Genomic DNA, 20726 nt, shown 5'->3' on the forward strand with positions numbered 1-20726 from the left:
CTTCAATAAAAATAAATTGCTCTATCAATCACTGTGTTTTTCCATGAGCCTTCATCAGATCTGCCCACAATTTGCATCAACTGCTGTTAATCTTATTTATTTAATGTTTTAAAAACAAACCTTAGTGCATGAAAAGAAGACCGAATTGCCCACTCTCCTTTTAATTTAAAGACCAACTTGAAGTTGTGCACTTCAGTTATGCAAATCGTTTGTCCACAAATTACTGTGATAAAAATGTAAACTGACAAACCATGGAACAAAAGCAGCTGTCCAGAAGCTCAAAATAGGCCATCAGTTTTTATTTTTTTGATAAGCAAAGAGACAGGAGTATTTTAAAAAGAAGACAAAATTATCTCCATTGAGATGCTGGTCCACATATTTCCATGTGTGCTGAGTGTATTAATAAGTAAACATTTAGCCTAGGAAATGTCTAGTTTTCATGTAAGAGATTCTGGAATGGAAGGTGCACATGGAAGCACTGGAAGACTGTGACCTTAGCGTATTCCACAGAATTGTTCACATGCCTCCTGGCCACACACTTACCTACATAATTGTGCTGTCAATATGCAGCAATTCCAGTTAAAAGGTCTTGAGAAACAGGGCTGGGAGAGCCCCTCCAGAATGGATAATGCCTACCAAATTACAGGCAAATAGGTAAAGGGGCTTTGGGGGTGGACACTTTCAAAATGTGATCCCCCAAATTTATATTTAGTTCCTTAGATCCTTAGAAGTGTAGAACAAATATTATATTGCACCTGTAACAGTGCCACAAACTCAGATCATACTGGTTGAGTGGGCATATATTGTGTAAAGAAGGAGTTGTCAACCTAGTCCCTACCACCCACTAGTGGGCGTTTCAGGATTCTAGGTGGGCAGTAGGGTGTTCTATGGCATAAGCTGAATCCTCCTTCCATCAAGCACTGGTGGGCGGTAAGGAAATTTTACCATCATGAAGGACGCATTTGTGGGCGGTAGGTATAAAAATGTTGACTACCCTTGGTGTAAAGTGATCCTGCAACTAAACTGGTACCAAGGGCTTTATATACTAACTCCTTAAACTGAAATGATAATACACCTGGTTAAATAACTGCTGCTTCTGTTTCAGGGGCTTTAATAGCCAGGCAATGAAAGACGGGAAGAATTTAGATGAAGTATATTTTAAAAGGCCTAACTTTAGCTGTTAATTACTGGAACTAGATGAATATGTTCTGGTACAATAGAATTCCACCTCTACCTGCACTCCTGCTGAACTCATTTTTGTGGCTTAACTAAAGTGTAGTTCCTCCCTCCATCCAGCTGAAACTTTTTATGTGGCCTTGCACTACTTTGAACTTGCAAAAATGCACTTAAATTGAGGTGGGGACAGAAACCATTTATATTTGCACTGTTAATTATGCAAAAGTCCACAAATATGAAAAAGGAGAGCATAATCCAGGTTTGCTTTGTTGCTCATAATAATGGAGTCTCTATAATTATGTGACTATGACCTTTATCTCCAATAATATAATTTAATGTGGCATAAATTGTAAAAGACTTTAGTTACCACCCTACCTTCCAACTATTCTTTATTAAAATAATTCTTGCTCATATAAGTAATTATATTATAGGTACATGCAAGTGAATAATGCTTTTATTATTCAGGGATAAAAAGAAAAGGACTAGGGTCTTTGGTAGATCTTGGCACGAGTAACTTCTGCTCTAGCCTACAAGGTGTCCTGTTCTGTGTCTGTTTGGGCTTTAACATGATGGAGTTAGAGCTTTGTGAAGCAATAATAAAGTCACCAGGACGTCCGCTTGCCCTGTACAAAGAAAGAACGAGTCCAAGTTTCCAATTGTCCCGTGCTTTCTAGGTGGTTTTGCCTTTGCCTTGCCACTTTCCCTTGTAAAACCTGCACTAAACTAAATAGGAACAAATGAAAATCTGTGGAAAACCTGATTGCTGCTTGTTCAGATTCCTGCGGGACCTGACATCCTTCCGCAGGGCCTGCAAGACAGAGTTGTTCCACCAGGCCTTTGGTCAGGGCGCAGCCTGACTCCCTCCTCTGGCAACCTGCACAGAATTTTGCTTAATCGGTTGCCATCAATTTGATTTTAATTAATTTTTATAATGAAATATTTTTAGAATGTGCGATTATTTGACTGTTTGATTATTTGATTGTTGTTAGCCGCCCTGAGCCCGGCTTCGGCTGGAGGGGGCGGGATATAAATAAAATTTATTATTATTATTATTATTATTATTATTAGTGCTAAAGATTGGGTTTCCCCAGGGGAAAGCAGTGGAGCAAACAGAGGCGTGGATTAGGCCTGGGTGATAAATCAAAATATTACCCAGGACCAGTATGGGGAGAAGACCACAATGTCGGCTTTATTCAATGGTATATCGTTGGTGAAATTGCCACCGTTCCTGAGTCCCTCTGCTAGCAACTTTCTCCAGTGAGCATTGCTAGCAGAGGGACTCAGGAGCAGAGTTGGTTTCACCAGCGATATATAGCTGAGTGAAGCCACCATCCCACTCTGCTCTCATATTGCACAGTGGGAGAAAAAAGCTGCATTGGTGAGGCACCAATACAGCTTGTTGCTCCCTCTGCATCTTCAAACTGCTCAGCTGAGTGTGCGGTTGCCGCTTGCCTCAGCCGAGCAATTAAAGGATCCTGCAACCCGGCTCTGGCTCCCTCGAAAGTGGGGGGAGCACTGGTGATGATTCTGCTAGCCGTTCAAACAAGCCACTTTGTTCCAGCCCGCTAGGAGCTGGGGTGAAAGTGCCTCAGTTCCCACGTTGAGAGCTGTGGCAGTTTCACCCAGCGCCTCTCAGCCTGAGGCCAATGCAGCTTGTTTTTTCAGCATTGCGGCATATCACCAGACTGCGATGTTTAGCTGGTGATAGACTGTGATGTTGAAAAGCTGATATCACCCAGCCCTAGTGTGGATAAGCCTTAAGTTAGGCAAAGTTGTATCCAGCCAGAGCTTGCTGATTGTTGGATGGCACTACAGTGGGACCTCAGGTTACAAACACTTCAGGTTACAGACTCCGCTAACCCGGAAGTAGGACCTCGGGTTAAGAACTTTACCTCAGGATGAGAACAGAAATCATGCGGCAACAGGAGGCCCCATTAGCTAAAGTAGTGCTTCAGGTTAAGAACGGTTTCAGGTTAAGAATGGACCTCTGGAACGAATTAAGTTCGTAACCAGAGGTACCACTGTAATAGAAGGTATCATCTTGACTCCTTTCAAATAATTTTTGAAACTAAGAATGCTGAGTCTTGGTTAATCACTGGAAAGTGTCGGATTGTTTTATTTACTCACAGCAAAATAAGATTGCAGAAGTCTGTTTAGAGCAAATGCTTTCTCAAATACTCGTACATAGAGTAGCCTGCCAGTTGCAGTCTCCATCTTGGTGTGCATTGGACCTGCCTTGCCATCTCTTGGCAGATATCAGGGGCAGCAAGAGGGTAGATTGATTTGTGCAGTGTGAGCAACAGGAAGTTTGAATAGTCCTATAAAGATGCAATGCAGCTATTGCCCTCCAGCATCACAAGATATATTCTTCTTAGGAGCATGTGCAATTACAACTGTGCTACTAGTTATGATTTGGCTATATTCTACCTCCAGGATGAGAGGGATCAATGTTTTTGAAACTAGTTGGTGAGGAACAACAGTGGGAGAATGTCCTGTATGTAGCAGGCTGGCCACGGTGGGAAACAGAAAAGATACTAGACCAGATCCAGCAGAGCTCTTCTTAAGTTCAACTCCTACAATAGTGCATGATATATACTGCAATAGGCATGTGCTTACTCTTTTTAATAAAAGTGGATGCACACAACCTTTGAATTGCCATTACTGAAGCACTCTTTGGAAACTGACATTACTACTACTGCATCCCCTTTAACCCCAACTTACTTTGCCATACCACAAGAAGAAAGGAGGCAAATTTCTTGAAACTTCCCTCTGTCTAACCTTGGATCCATCAGACCACCCATTTTCTGCCTAAATCTCTCATCATCCTTTAGACAGCACTCATTGTAGCAAAAATGAACAAAGCTACAGTGGGAGTGATTCGAAATAGTCAGTGGCTTGGCATTTGGCTTGCGTATTTTTTTCCACTTCACTGCCTGTTTTGTAATTTAAATGCTATACACCCACTCCCTAATGCAGCTGATGGGGTTGTTTTCAGTGCTGATCAGCTGATGGGGATTGGGAGGGAGCCCCTTTGAAGTCTGGAAAATGTCTGCTTCCAGGTGCAGTTTGAATGCAAACCATGTGTCTGCAAATCACATTTTTTCCCTTCTGCAGACTGACAGAGAGAAAATTACCATTTGGAGACACAGTTTGAATCCATATGATGCCTAAAACTTACAAGGGCTTCCACTTTGCACCCATCAGCTGATTGGAGTTGAGAGCAAGGACCTTTGATGTCATACCTGACATTAGTGCTCACGTAGCATATAATTGACCTGCAGGCAATAGAGGGTGTTGTAGTTCAGCCTACCAGGTGGATGCAGTAGTTTCCCACTACTAATCCATTGATTTGAACATGTCTGAAGGCCCTTGGGATGAAGATGCAGGAAAAGTATCATATATTGCAAACGGACACACCACCTTTGTAACAAGATAGAAGTCTTGACACTGCAGTCCTTACTTAATCTGTGAAGACATAGGATTTATTCCTGAACTAACATCCTCTGAGGTGTGTGGGTCTCTGTGCGCAAAGAAACGATCTTGATTATCCTTAGATTGTTTTTACAACTTTTAATTATTTCATTTTAGTATAATTGTGAACAGTGAATAACATGATATTAACGCAAAGTAGTCATCATATTTCTGTGCTGAAACTTAAAATACAGGAAAACATCAGGGTGTAGGTTTGTCTATAAGTTGTGGTTAATAAAAATTTTGGGAGAAAGTAAAATTGGGTGGCGCTGTGGTCTAAACCACTGAGCCTGGGGCTTGCCGATCGGAAGGTCAGCAGTTCGAATCCCTGCAACGGGGGTGAGCTCCTGTTGTTTGGTCCCAGCTCCTGCCAACCTAGCAGTTTGAAAGCACATCAAAGTGCAAGTAGATAAATAGGTGCCGCTCCGGTGGGAAGGTAAACGGCGTTTCTGTGCACTGCTCTGGTTTCACCAGAAGATGCTTAGTCATGCTGGCCACATGACCTGGAAAAACTGTCTGCGGACAAACGTCGGCTCCCTCGACCTGTAAAGCGAGATGAGCACCGCGACCCCAGAGTTGTCCGTGACTGGACTTAACTGTCAGGGGTCCTTTACCTTTACCTTTTTAAACTTAGTAAAAAGTTGATAAATCATTTGGGAGGACTTTTAAAAAATCATAGAAATGGGGATGCAGAAACATGAAGCACTGAATTTCATATTGGAAAAATAAGCATCTGAGAGAAATCAGAAAACTGACAGATTCATAAACCCTATTTACCACTTGACCTCCTCCATTTTACAGATAGATTAGCAAGACACTAAGAAGAAAATCTTAGCTAAGTTACCCACTCTTGCTCCTTTGGGGGATAAAATGTAGCAGATATGAAATCTTCAAGGTATCATCACTTTCCATATATCCGATATTAATAAAAGTGGTTTCTTAAAAAAGCTTGATTGCTTATCTGATCAATGCCACACATGCACAAATAAGCACGAAGTAGAATTAGCAACTTAAAAATAACAGTGGCAATTAGTTTTTAATTACAGCATAAATTTCACCTAGTGTATGTTCTAACATCACTGAATTTTAAAATACATTTGTTTGTTTGAATAAGTAATAAAAAATACTGTTTACCTTGCAGTTTGAAGTATTGTTTGCTGTTGCCTATTTCTCGCCACCCTCAGCTTTTTCTGTCTTCCCTCCCTCCCTTGCCACAGAAATGCTGCAAGAACAAAACCAAATGAAATGTTCCCAATATGTAATCATTCTGGTTCAAGACTATAATCTTTTAAATTGCTCTACTATGTTACATAAAAAGAGAAATATTATTAGACAGGAGTAATTTGGTATAAACTAAATTCTGGACGATAGGGTTTCTGCAGTTATTTAGGCTTCAGGAAAAAAAGTGCTAGCAAGGAGAATAATTACATTAGTAGCACACATTTTGCAGGGCTTATGAGTCAAGCAAGCCAACTTCTTGGTTTGTTAGTGTGAAGAGATGAGCAAGCCTGAAAAAAATCGTAGTCCATCCTCCCCACAAATGATTTGGAAGGAGGTAGTAAAACATTTTCATGTGTAAGAACTGCATTCTCAGGCAGAGATTCATCCTATGTCTTGCAGCAGTTAACAGAGAAGCTGCTTTTTAAAAGCTGAATACTGGCTTGAATATTTGGCAGCAACTGCCATGGCAAAACATCCTACAAAGTTCCGTCTGTGCAGTTTCTCCTGTCAGTGTGCATCATTTCATTTTTAGAGTGAAAATAGTAAATTTACACATCATGTTTCACTATCATTTCCTTTGACAAATGTCCAAGTTAAAATCAACATTCAGAGCAGTAGTAACACTTAAACAATTCAGACTCAAAACTGTTTTATTTTCCATTGTCATGCATTATGTGACATGAGAGATTTGTTTCTTTTTACAATAAGTTATAGAAATGAAGCTCCAATGTGAAAAAGGAAGATATCTAAAATGACAAAAAAATAAAATAATTTAGGCTGCAATCATATGCACAATAATGTACCTCTACAGAGATAGTATTATAAATTGTTTAGTACAATTGCATTTAAATATGAATCAACAACCAGCAGCGATCTAGATACTGATTTTTTGAACAACAGTTCATTTTAAACCCTAGTTTTTGAAGATGATACCTGAAGAAGAAATTTAACTGAAAATTTCATCTCCAAATTCTTCTAAAAGGGACAAAATATAATACGGATGAGCTGAATGGTTATGCAATGCGTGATTTGAGAGAATGTTATTTACAGTAAAGAAATAACAATTCTGAAAGACCTTAGTTCTGAGTTTCCTATGAACTGGTTAGAAGCAGGCCCTGAGCATAAGATACAGTTTTGACCCCATTTTAGCACTTTTGAAAACAATCTGAGAAGTCATAAGCAGTAAAGGGACTGCCTGATTTGGTTCAAGTTCAAAACTGGATCACAATTCAGAAAAATAAAGCTTAATGGCTCCTCGATTCACTATCATGAAGTGTGTGTGTGTGTGTGTGTGTGTGTGTGTGTAAAGTCTATTCACACCCCTCCCTCCCAGTTGACAAAATTGGATGACATTTGAAGGCATAATTGCCTCAACTTAATGGATAAGGTCTTCCCAGGTATAGACAAATGTTCTTTGTCATGTTGCATTATAATTGTTTCATGACAAAAATGCAATTATTGTATTTTCTTTCCCCCTTTCCCCCTGTAATCAAAACAATTGAATGGTGTGCAGAAAAGGGAGGGTTAACCCATTTCTCGTAGTGTGTGCCCTTGTGACTGTGTAGCAAAAAGAGCATGGCCCCCAGCACCACAGTCATGCTCACTGGCCCCCTACTGACTACCTACCACTGCTGCATGGGGCCATCCCCTCCTTAGAAAAATGTAGATGGCCTACTACTTGTTCCTATAAGCTCCTCCTCTTCCCGCAACATCAGTTCAGAACTCATTTCCCCAATATTCTTCCTAAGGAAAAATTCTGTAAAGTTAAGATCCCTACTCCCCCCCCCCCAAAAAAATAAGGATGTGTCTTCATTTTTTCAGCCCCTGCTTATAATTGTCATCTCAGTCTGGACTGCATCTTCATCTGTAATAAATGAGCATCTTCATACATCATTTAACTAACAGACTTTTTCCCATGTTCATTTCTTGCTTTTGAAGCTATTCTGTAGCAAGTTATTTAGGGAAGATCAAATGTATGAGATTTCTCTTTGGAATAAAGCAGGCTTTGAGAAGAGGGCCATATATATAAAATCACCCTTTGGAGTTCACCCATCCCTAAGTCTTTAATTTTTTTGAGCACCCATAGATCACCATAATCCATATAAATGCCGGGAGGCAGACACTGAGAGAGCCCAAAAGATGTAATGATTTCTAAGATAATAGCACTTAGATATATGGGGGAAATGAATAAAAATCAGACTAATGATCCTTAGTAGTTATGGCACTGAAGTTTGTAATTATGAATTTGGCCTGCTTGTACTGCTTGGCTGATGATACCTGAATCAAGCACACACATTTGTACACACACACACGCAAAATGAATTTTTATCTAGCTCAGAAAAGGTAAATGAGCCAGCTGCTTTCTAGATAGATGTATAGAATTTCTTGTTAACCTTGTGACTCAATTCAATTTTCATTCATTGGACTAAAGCTCACGAACTGTTTGAAATTGGCATGTAATTTACAGAACAATGCCAGGTTGTTTAGATGAATTGCCTTTATGCAAGAGAAATCTTGACAGGAACAGCACAAGGCGTGCTGGTGGCCCATCTAGTCTAGCATTCTGTTCTCACAGTGGCCAATGGGAAGCCCACAAGCAGAGCAAAAGGTAGCAGGACTCTCCCACTGACATTTCTTTAGTAGCTGGTACTGGAGTATATAGTCATCATTACTAGGGGTCACTAATAGCCTTATCTTATCTGAAATTTGTCAAATCCCATTTAAAGCCATCCATGTTGACAGCCACCACTGCATCTTGTGAGAACAAATTATGTAGTCGGACAATGTGCTGTGTGCATATATATTCTCTTGTCTATCTTGAATCTCTTGACCTTTAAACTTTCTTAGATGACCCCAGTTCTGTTATGAGGGGGGGCAAAATTCTATCATATCTACTTTCTGCATGGTTACTTACCCCCTCCGGAATGCATATTGTGGTTCTAGTCCTCATTAGGAAGGCTGGGAACACAGGTCACTGCTGCTTCTGCCTTTTCTTCCATCTGCCTGAAGGTTTTTTTGCATTTAGGAAGGGGGTCAGGAGAAGCCCCAGTATGTGGAGGAGGAGAGGGGGGTTCTATCTGGCAAGCTGAAATGCTTGCACAGATGGAATGATTGGAAGAGTGTGAGGTTGAATTCCATCCTGAGTCTATCAGTGTAAGAAGCTGTTACGGTGGGATATGACACCAGCTAGGCTTGACAATGTTTATTCAGGCACACAGTTCAAATGTTGGAAGTGCTCAGTCACAAATGCATATCTGCTTCATATTTGGTGGGGCAGCCAAGCTGGCTTACGCTTTTTGGAGGCAAGTAACATTCATTATATCAGAAATGATGGATCTAACAGAGGGACTTAGCCCAATGTTGATTTTGTTTAATTGGATTGCAGAGGATATTCCAAAATAAATTCATTATTAAAGACTTGCCTTTATTAATAACAGCAAAAATTGTGTGGGTTCACAAGAGGAAAAAGCCACCCATCACATCTATCTGGGAATGATTATTGAAATGTTTAGAGCTTGCAGAAACGAACAAATTAACCAACTTGATTCATATGGGAAATACGAGTATTCAGATTTTGTTTGCTGAGAGATGGACATGTTTTTGTTCATTATTGAAAATTTAAGTCTTGGCAGGATTTTGTTTTTCTAAGTAATAGAATATGTGTGTATCTATTTGAAGTATTATGTAATATAATAAAGTATAGAAACATTTTATTTTTAAAAAGACACAAAATGATGACAAATGAAAAGGGGGGAAACAAAATGATGGATGGATGGATGGGGAAGAGACTGGAGGATGAGGAATAGGTGTTGACGGTGTGACTTCTCCCTTGTTAATTTTCACAGTCAGTTTTCAACCTGTTGCATCCCTCAGTAGGGCTGTGTGGGGGTGACACACCTCTGTAGACCCTTGGGACAAGAGCAGGGGCAGGTTGCTTCCCTGACACCACATCAGCTCTTTTCGGGCACGCAGGATGATAAAATCTGTCCACTGAGATTCATGGAGCCAAAATAAATGCATGAAGAGGGGCTTGCCAGACGGTTTGTTTTGTAAGCATTATTTTGCATAATAGTGGGGGTGTCTACCTGCTAAGGTCTCTTATTTTTGCTTACAGCTTTTCCAACCAAATATTGCTGCTGATTTGAGTGTTGTCTTATCATCTGCCACCCACCTCAGGAAGAAAGAGACTGCGCTCACGTGCTCTTGCATAGCTTTTCTCACTGAGAATGAGACTGTGCTCCTGATTCTGCTTGCCTTGTGCCCACGGTCTGATGAAGCCTGCTTTCATGAGATACAGCCCTGACCAATGTGCCTTCATGCTTGCTCCCTGCCTCAAGAAGGCAGGCTGGCCATTGTGACCTAGTGCTGATGTTTCCTGCCTCAATGGACGCAGTCATCCATTGTGACATGGTACTAATGCTGTCTGTTTAAATGGGAGGGACCAACCATTGCAATCCTGTGCTGATGCATCCTACCCTAAGGGGAGGGACCAGCCAATGTGACCTCATGCTGATGATACTCACCTGAGGAAATAAGACAGAACCTGTTACGATTTGTGGAGCCTCATTGCCTTGATCATTTGTTTTTCATCTAAATCAACAACATCCTTGGATTATGAAGTAACCGGGACTTTCTCATATTACCAGAAATGGAGGCTTGGAATCTGTGTGAAGATGTGGGAGACAAAGATGTTGGATTATTTTACTTTCTGCCCTTGACAACCGTTGAGAAACTGCATATAAAATAGTTGTCTTCTTTCAAGTTGTTTTCATTTCTGGAGTCCCACAATTGTAAAAAGCAGCAAAGTCACCAGTACTTTGTTTTACAGAAATTTGGACTGCAGTACCTATTAACTTACATTGGGTTGTATCCAGAGTTGCCCTGAAAGGCTGCTTCTCCGAAGGAAAGGAAAAAGGGGAGCTGTTTTTGCCTATTCTTCCTACAGCCTCCCGTGCCACCTCCCACACTGTCTAGAGTAGTTATGGATCCTTCTATTTCCATTTGATGTCATTTTCACACATGTTCAATCAGAAGTTGGTTCAGCCCCATTTTCAGCTAATCTTTTTTTTTAAAAGTCTTAAATTATATGCATTTTTGCATGCACTTTCCCCTAAAATAATTTTGTGCACATGTATATTCCCCCCATTCACATTTTTGGAACCAAAAACCATACCTCAAAATTTAGGGAAGTCTGCAATTCAGTTGTTAAACATGTCCAGATTAGAATATTCAGGATTTCCAAAGCTTTCAGAGCTCTCTCCTTTGTTACGAGTGTTCCATAAGTGAAGTTCCACTCATGAAAACTCTTATCTGGATCCATGCTGATTTTGTAACATTTCCTTTTTAAAAATATGACGTTGGACAGTTCCAGACACACTGGAAATTAAAGCAATCATCAGAAGTAAGCTTATTCGGCTTAAAGTAGCAGCCAGGTATCCTGGGGTTCATCGCATTTAAGCAAAATGGTCTTGTTGCGATCTCACTTCCAATGCATATTAGTCTTAATATAGTCTATCAAGCTAATGTGCCATACCTCTGAGAGCTGACATACTGTGGAACCTGCACTGTATTTCCTGCACTGGTGAATAAGAGATGAAATAAGCTTGTGCATTTATTTTTAAGTTGCCTAGATACAGGATAATCAGCCATGAATTTATTCCATCACTAACAATTAACTACCATCTAGAGAGATACAGAATTTGTCGTTAGCTTTACTGTGGATAATGTGCACATGTCTTTAAGAGCATTAAACTAAGTCAGGGAATTGTAACATTCCCAGCGTTTCATTAAACGAAATTGGTAGTATATATTTCTCTTAATGCAATCATGGGGACATTAGCTAAACACATTTCTGAACTAATTCTCAAAATTGTAGGAGTGCTGAAGAATTAAACAGGTAGCGACTCTCCTGGCATGGTTCCCATTTGCCATCATTACTTGCATAGTTCTTCATATTAATGATTCTTTGTTGCTGAGGGATCAGCTAGATACAATCAACGCAAACAGTTCAGCATGATAGAGATAAGAACATAAAAAGAGTCTGATGGATCAGGCCAATGGCCCATCTAGTCCAGCGTCCTGTTTTCAGAGGCCTGCCAGATGTCTGTGGGAAACCTGCAAGCTGGATTCGAGCACAAGAGCACTCCCCTCGCCTGTGGATTCCAGAGACTGGTATTCAGAAGCATTTGCTGCCTCCAGCTGCAGTGGCAGAACATAGCTATCATGGCTAGTAGCCATCAGTAGCCCTCTCCTCCATGAATTTCTCCAGTCCTCTTTTAAAGCCATCCAAATTGGTGGCCATCACTGCCTCCTGTGGGAGCGAGCTCCATAGTTTGACTGCACTTTGTGAAGAAAACCTGCGTGAAGAGTTCCTGGTTGGATCTATTCGATTCATCCATCCTATTGACATCAGGTACAATTTATGTGAATTTTTAATTTTATTCTTTTATGTTTTTTCTCTTGATATGGTTTATTGTATGACACCAGCATCATACTGAAACTTATGGAGATGGGAAGCATAAGAGGTGTCCTTTCTCTCTTTTTTAAAATAATTTTTATTAACAGGCCAATCACATCACATTATCCAAATCACATTAGTTCCAAATTATACAGCCAAATTTTTTAAAAAAATTGGGGTATCCATACATCAAACTCCGCACGAGTCCAAAACTCCGAACGAGTCGAAACATCACTTATATTACTGCTTTAATTAGACAGTTCTATCCAGTTCAATCCAGATAGTCCTTTATTACTTTCTTTCTCTTCTTGTTATCATATATTCCTTTCTTTGCGATCTCTGATAATTTTCAGAAGCAGATTAGCAGGCATCCTCTGTGTGGGTTTTGTACTCTTCAAAGATCATATCGCTCAGGGGCAGCCTCTGTTCAACACTTCCATAAAAAAAAGATTTTTTTTAAAATAAAATTTTTATTAGGATTTTTACATTACAAAATAGAAAAAGAAAAAAGAAAAAGTACAAAATAAAAGTTGTTAAAAACAATCAATCTTTTCATCACATTATTTTTCATTTACTTGTTTCTCGGACCTCCTCGGACCTCCCTTTTTTGTATTCCAATTCAATTTATTAGCTCAGCAGTTTCTTTCCCTCTTTATTCTACCCAGATCTTTAATCTTAAATTATTATAACCTTGAATTTTTACTTATAAAAAACCATTTTTTCATATTCTTTTATACCATTACAGCTAGAAACCACTTAATTTCAATCCAACATCATTCTAAGATTCATTAATTTTACAATGTCTCTGTAGATAGTCTTTAAATTTCTTCCAGTCTTCTTCCACTGACTCTTCTCCCTCATCTCGGATCCTGCCAGTCATTTCCGCCAATTCCATGTAATCCATCACCTTCATCTGCCATTCTTCCAGAGTGGGTAAATCTTGTGTCTTCCAATATTTTGCAATAAGTATTCTTGCTGCTGTTGTAGCATACATAAAGAAAGTTCTATCCTTCTTTAACACCGATTGGTCAACTATGCCCAGGAGAAAGGCCTCTGGTTTCTTCAAGAAGGTATATTTAAATACGTTTTCAATTCATTATATATTGTCTCCCAGAAAGCCTTAATCCTTGGTCACGTCCACCAAAGATGAAAGAATGTACCTTCAGTTTCTTTACATTTCCAACATTTATTATCGGGCAAGTGGTAGGTTTTTGCTAGCTTGACTGGGGTCATGTACCACCTGTATATCATTTTCATAATATTCTCTCTTAAGGCATTACATGCCGTAAACTTCATACCTGTGGTCCATAACTGTTCCCAGTCAGCAAACATTGTGTCCAACATCTTGTGCCCATTTAATCATAACATATTTCACCGTTTCATCCTGAGTATTCCATTTCAACAGCAAGTTATACATCCTTGACAAATTCTTAGTTTTGGGTTCTAACAGTTCTGTTTCTAATTTTGATTTTTCAACCTGGAAGCCAATTTTCTTGTCCAAATTATATGCCTCCATTATCTGATAATAATGGAGCCAGTCTCGCACTTTGTTCTTTAGTTTCTCAAAACTCTGCAGTTTTAGTCTATCTCCATCTTGTTCCAAAATTTCCCAATATTTCGGCCATTTAGCCTCCATATTGAGCTTTTTCTGAGCTTTCGCTTCCATCGGTGGCAGCCACCTTGGGGTTTTATTTTCCAATGGATCCTTGTATCTTATCCAAACATTAAACAATGCTTTCCTAACAATATGGTTTTTAAATGCTTTATGCACTTTGACCTTATCATACCACAGATATGCATGCCATCCAAATACGTTGTTAAAACCTTCCAAATCCAAAATGTCTGTGTTTTCAAGAAGTAGCCATTCTTTCAACCAGCAGAAAGCTGCTGATTCGTAATAAAGTTTAAAGTCTGGCAGGGCGAATCCACCTCTTTCCTTTGCATCCGTTAATATTTTAAATTTTATTCTAGGTTTCTTGCCCTGCCAGACAAATCTTGAAATATCTCTCATAAAAAAAAGAAATTAATCTTCGATCTGTCCTTTACTTTTCTCAGGCTTGCCAAATAAATGAGTCAGGAGGCTCTGTCAGGTCAAACTTGCATTCCAACATTCCTTCTCTTTCGAACGATCCTGATTCTCCTTCCCCTGTCCTTCTTTCTCCGGCAAGCCTGTCTTGGCGAGACGCCATTTTTTAACTGCGTCATAAAAATTTTCCTCATTCTCACCGTTCACCAATCCTCTCTCCTGTTATAATCCATCCCACACAGTTCTTAAATTCCTGCTTGTGATTAATAAAAATGCAACGATCTTATTTCTATCTGGGGTGAAGGGTTATTAATATCACATTGTGCAAAGAAAAAGGAAAAAGTTTTTTCCTCCACGCCCCCTTCATTCCAAACATACAGTCTCGTAGTGGTGATTCATCAGAAGATTTACTTGTCCATCCGTCACTCCCGGTCACAGAGATCCATAAATCCGCAGTCTTATCTCAAATATTACTTGATGTATGTGCTTCAGCTTCATTCCAATCCTATATTTCCAATTATAATTACGAGCTGAAGCTAACGAGCACGCGCTAATTGGAATCGGTGTCAGGAAGATCTGACTTCACCGAGGGCTCGTGCCAAGTGTTCGGCACCCCCATCTCTCGGATCAGGGGGTGCATTGTGAACACTGCTGGCAAGGCAGCGCCCCCATCTCCTGGGGGGGGGGGGTAGGAAGACTGCATACTTCCCATAGCAGTCCCTTAATTACCTCGTATGGGTCAGAGAGATGTTATTGTCGGCCATCTTCCAACGCGCCACCTGGTGGCCCCCAAGAGGTGTCCTTTCTCTGTGGTTGCAAACTAGAAAATGAAACAAAACTGCCTACCTACTTTGGTTGGCTGTTTTGGCCCAGTTGCCAATAAAGCAAGCTGCAAATCTGTTTCCCTCTTCTTCCTCAGCTACATGGAGTTTCTTAGCCATACACATTAGCTGAGGCAACAACGTTTGTGGTAGAATCTGCCCCTGGGCCCTCCAAACACTGCTGGACACAACTATCAGGAGTAATACTGCGCTGAAAGCATCTCCCATGCTATACCTACTCCACCCCACTTCTTCAGTTAGTGACATAAGAAACTATATTAAAAAAAAAAATCAAAAGAGGAAATAATTGAATGAATGAAAATCTCATGGATGGGGTTTGGAGTTTTTGTTGCACTTAATGTACTTTCGAGGGAGCTGAAGGGTTTGTGAGTCTCCTTTCATGCTGTAAATATATTCACTGGGTTGTATTCTGCAGCCTTCTTGGGTGCTCCCTTTTCCTGAAATCCCCATGGCATTCTCAGCTGGGCTTTCCTGTGAGTAGGAAGCTGGGGAGGCTGCCTCCAGTGAATCTGACAGCTGTTTGTCTTTTTCTATTTTTTAGGCGAGGTTATTTAACTTTTAAAGAAATCATTGCAGAAAGATTTCTTTAACTGGGCTCACTTTTAACTAAATATGCATAGGATTGGACTGCAGAGCTTCTTTTAGGAAACAGAAGCAATGCTAATGACTTTGCAGAACAGATGCTCACAATATGGGAATCTTTTCCATTGCTCCAAACGTCTGCCAAAATGTGTTATTGTTGATAATGCACTGAGGTTGTGAGAAGCCTGTACATTGCAATATTATATACAACAGTTATATAGATTCCCAGGATCTAGTGATTTATTTTTTGAAAGTTTCTTTTTGTATTTGAGATAAAGGAAACAGAAGGAATGTGAACTTGTCGATATGTTATCCAATGATAACAAGTGCAATTACTAGTGAGAAATGAATGAAGAACAATTAATGGTGATATATTCTTTTACATTCCACTTGTGATTTCTTTATTTCTTGGTTCAAAGTGCTGTAAGGGGCAGAGATTTGTGTTATCTATGGAAATGTGGTAGGGTTTTGTTTCCGTTTTGCCATCTTAGGTTTCTTTGCATTTTAGTGTTATCAGCTCATTTGTGCCTTTGGTAAGGCACATGGCTTTGACTAATAATCTCTTATCTTCGGGGCTCAGCAAAGGCATTTGTGTAACAGCGATGATTAACATTTTATGAATGCAGGTGCCCTTCTGCAACAAGTAATAATAAATAATAAATAATAGCCCCGACTTCCACAGGAGGATTGCTCTGATAGAACAGCCACAATATTGGATCCAGAAACTGCTTACAAGAGACAACTTTAGGCAGTTTTTGCCATGCTGCTTTTGGGGAATTAGGAAATCTTCTGAAAGTCACTCTCATGATTAATGTATATAAGGAAAGGCATAGACAAGCATCTACTTTGAAGGCTGAAACTGCACATTAAACTTTTTTCTCCCTTTCAGATTCTTTCAAATTAGCCTAGACAGACTTATGAATAGAAGCTGAAGAATTGTAGGCAGAGAGAAATTGCTTAACCCTTTTTCCTTCCGGTTCTTATCTTCTACATATCCCCTTCCACTGTTGCCCTGGGTGGAAAAGAAAAAGTGGGGTAGAGTGGGGTTGAGCTGAAAAATAACTAGAGGGAAAAGGGTCAGGCAGCTTCTCTCCTCCGAACCCACTTTCATTTCTGTGCTGCCTGTCCAGGCTGGTTTTTGTCTTGAAAGAAAGAGCACAGAAATTAAAAACAAACAAACACAGGGAAATTGATGTAGATTGTTGGAACTAGGCATGTGTATGCTAAGAAAGGTCTAGCTTCTACATCCTTTCTAAGCAAATACCTATTTGCTTTCTTTCAGTATCATCAGCCACTGTCTCTGAGTAGTTATTTAGGGGCCCATGGGCTGTGGGGCCCCAAACTTTAGCCAAAAAGTCTTGCCCTGCCTGCGCCATTGGCTGTTGAAGACAGTTCAGAAGCTGTAGCGAGGTCATACCTTGGCGTGTATTGCAACAGCTCTACTGGTAGGGGTGGGCGGTACAGCGTCCAAAACTGGTTTGAAGTCCCTATCGTGATATGGGTTTCATAATTTTTGATCCTACCAAATATTGTGAATCATGGGGTGTGTGTGTGTCTGTGTGTGTCTGTGTGTGTCTGTGTGTGCGTGTGCAGGAAAAACCATGAAGCCAACCAATGCCTCTACGTAGCTCCATCTTTATTTCAGACATTGTGATATAGTGATATATTGTGATGTTTAGCTGGTGATGTATTGCAGTGTTGAATACTAGATATTGTCCAGCCCTATCCACTGGCTCTCAACCCCAGTTCTAAGAGTTGGTCTGAGCCATTACAGCACCAAACAGTCTAGGACCATATACCTGTTGGGCCATCTTCTCCACACCAATCTACCTATGCACTGAATTTATCACCAGAGTTCTTTCTCTGGGCTCCCCTGCCATCTGAACTGTGAGAGGCAGGCTTTTTTAAAACAAACAAACAAAAAACACTCTTTACCTTTGGAACGATAGTTTTAAAAAGATGCCACAAACTCCCCAGGTAGCCTGGTGATGCTGTTGCTGTCATTAGGCACCAGGTATTTTTCTGTCTAAATAGACAATATGACTGTATTGATTCTGCTTTACTTTGTTGTGTTACATTCATGCTAAATTTTATTATTTTCTTTTTAAAGTGTTTCTATTGTTTACCCAGAAAGACAACCTGGGAACATAATTTATTTAATGCAGAAGGTATGAGATATGAATTATTTTTTTTAAATGAAGTAAATAAAAAATAAAATATTTTAGAAGTGTTTAGTTTTCTAAAAGCATAGTTGCATTTTTTAAAAACCTTGATGTACCATGGCAGCAATATTTGAAATTGTATGCATATAAAAAACTTAGCAACTTAAAAGTATTTGTACATGGTACTCCATTCTCTGAGCGGTTAGAGACTTGAGGGGTTCCAGGTGCTTACCCAGCATTTTGTTTTGTTTTTTCATATTAGTCAGTAGACATTATGGTTTTTAGGATAGAAAGTTTTGTTTACACATACATGCAACCTGAACATAAGTTGGAGGGGCTCACAGAATTAAAACCCCAACAGATCTTGCTTCTCCATTAGACACAGCTTTGGATCCAGGACACATCAAAACCAGCATGGCCCATGGTCAGGAATTATGGGAGTTACAGACTAATAACATTCAGAGGGCTACAGCTTTGTTCAGTCACTGAGGGCAAGCTTGAAGGACTTGCTTACAAGAGCTCTTGGTCCTCTGAATTGTGACTGGGCCACTCAGGCCTTAATCTCTTTCTCTGGTAGCCACAAAGGAAATGATGGTTGTGACAGATTTCTCTTTGGGACGGTGATCAAGATTTCAGCTGCTCCTATAGCAACAAATATTTATTTTTAAAATTGCATTTTGCTAATAGCATCCTGAGTCACTGCTGCAGCATTTGGTGGGTGAGATGAATAGGGAGTATATTCTCCAGTGTGCGCCTAAAATACTTAAAATGCACAACGTATCTGCAGGGAAATGTAGAGAATATGCCATCAAAAATAGTTGGTTTTCTTAGATTCTTATAGCCTGAAGCAAAAGGATGCTTCTGTCAGACTTTTCTCCTAATTTACTTGTTTTAAATTGGCATTGCTTTAAATCTGCATTGTGTTCATATGGAAGGAAGAGGTGGTTTTCTTTTTAGGTTAAATAGCTTGGAATAGGCGGTTTCTTCCTAGAGAATCTGGCTGCCATAAGGCTTCATCTAATTTTATAGTTCCATTATAAGGCCACACAGTCATCCAATTGTGTTACAGTGAACAACATGGAGAGAAACAGGATTGCAGTCACTGTCTCTACTGATTGACTGGTGGTCAGAACTTAAATATATATGAAGGGCCAAGTTCATGTGATGCTAAACATGTCACTTGAAGCAGCATGAATATTTTGGGAACTGTAAATGCAGATCAGGTTCAGAGTCATGAGGAGGAGATTCACCATTTCCTCTCATGCTACAGGCTCAATGACAATCTTAAAAGAGCACATGAGTCACAGAACATCGGCCTCTCTTTTGTCTCTCACCCTGTGGTTAAAGAAAGACAAACCCATGTTCAATTTACAGTGTGACCAAAGCCCTCTGCTTAACAACCAACAGACCTTTAAGGTAGAAGGAAGAATCAGAGAGAACCATGAGCATAGTTCTGACCCTTAGGTAGCCAGCATGGTGCCCTTCAGATGTTTCTGGACTCAAACTCCCATCTGCCCCAGATCACATGACCATTTGGTGGGTAACACATTGGTTAAGCCTGTTCTGTCCTTACACTAGTGGTGATGGGGAACCGAGTAGCTAATTCTAAGCCTATAAGATCCAGGTTTGATTTCAAAATGCAAATGTCTTCTGGCTGTCCAAGCAAACTGAGGGAATAGATTCTTCCCATTTATCTGATTAGAAGTCTTTTGCTTTTCTTATTTACACATTTTGGGTTCAGGGAAGAGGTGGCTCGGATACTAAGTGGACAATGGAAATGTCAAAGATTTTGACATTTTTGAAATAGCAGGCTTGTCTGATTAAGTTCCTTGCAGGTGAAAGCTGTGTGCCCCCCTGCCTGTCTCCCTTACCAAGCTATGTCTCCTTTGCAGCCTCAGAGTGGTAGTGAAAGGGACAACATTGTGCACGTACCTATGCACCTAGGAAGCCTTGTATTTCAAGGCCATGTTGGTCTGCAAGAAAACATATATTCTTCCAAACATGTTAAGAATGTCATAAACATAATTCCCCCCCAACCAATTTTTTTCCAGCTTTGGTTAACTATTCTCACCACGTTACCAATTTATTATAATAGGGTGCATTTTGATGCAATCTCTCCTATCCTGCAGCTCAGTTGGAGAGCACTTACAGTACTTTGAATGCAAAAGGGTTGTCAGGTTTAATCCCTGGCAAGTTCAAGTAGGGCTGGGAAAGATCCCCATCTGACACCCTAAAGAACTGCTCAATGTCAGTTTCCACAGTACTAACTTAACTGGACCAGTGGTTTAATATGTATCCTGTATAAGCTAAGTTGCTTAAATGTTACAGGCAAATAAAAATCTAGTTTCATGAAGACCCCTGGTGATTCTTAACAACTGTGTAGGCCAGAACCTATAGCATTGCAAGCTGTTTCCAAGAAATACACTGATCAATATTACACATTTCATTTCATTTCATTTCATTTCATTTCATTTCATTTCATTTCATGTCTGAACTGCCCTCTCTTCCAAGGCAACCCAGGGTGATATACAATGGAAAAAATGAAAGAACAAGAACCATCTCCTAATGTAGATAACAAAACATAGCTTTGAAATAGGAGAATACAAAGGTGTTTTTTCATGGGAACTGCATATATTTGTTGCACAATTTGATAAGTGCATTTGCTTATGTAGTTGTATAAGACAGTGTGGTAGGAATATGCCTTTTTAAAACAGGAAATAATGTAGTATATATTCCTCATACTTGAAGAAGCAAATACAATAAAAGTTGAAGCTGAAGTTAAGGAAGTC

At 39.9% G+C, this 20726-nt stretch overlaps 1 long non-coding RNA gene across 4 annotated transcripts in view; it reads left to right on the forward strand.

The window, feature by feature from the left end:
• LOC310845410 overlaps positions 1-20726 on the forward strand; it is a 722498-nt gene that overhangs the window by 553548 nt on the left and 148224 nt on the right. For 3 of the 4 annotated variants that reach the window (XR_014564670.1, XR_014564672.1, XR_014564673.1), the window contains one exon: positions 9983-12280. The exons of the other annotated variant lie outside the window; for it this stretch is intronic. This is a non-coding gene — a long non-coding RNA (uncharacterized lncRNA). The remainder of the gene's footprint in view (positions 1-9982; positions 12281-20726) is intronic. 4 annotated transcript variants of the gene reach the window in all.

The sequence above is a fragment of the Podarcis gaigeae genome, assembly GCF_964106915.1.
Source record: "Podarcis gaigeae genome assembly, chromosome: 5".
Classification (NCBI taxonomy): domain Eukaryota; kingdom Metazoa; phylum Chordata; class Lepidosauria; order Squamata; family Lacertidae; genus Podarcis; species Podarcis gaigeae.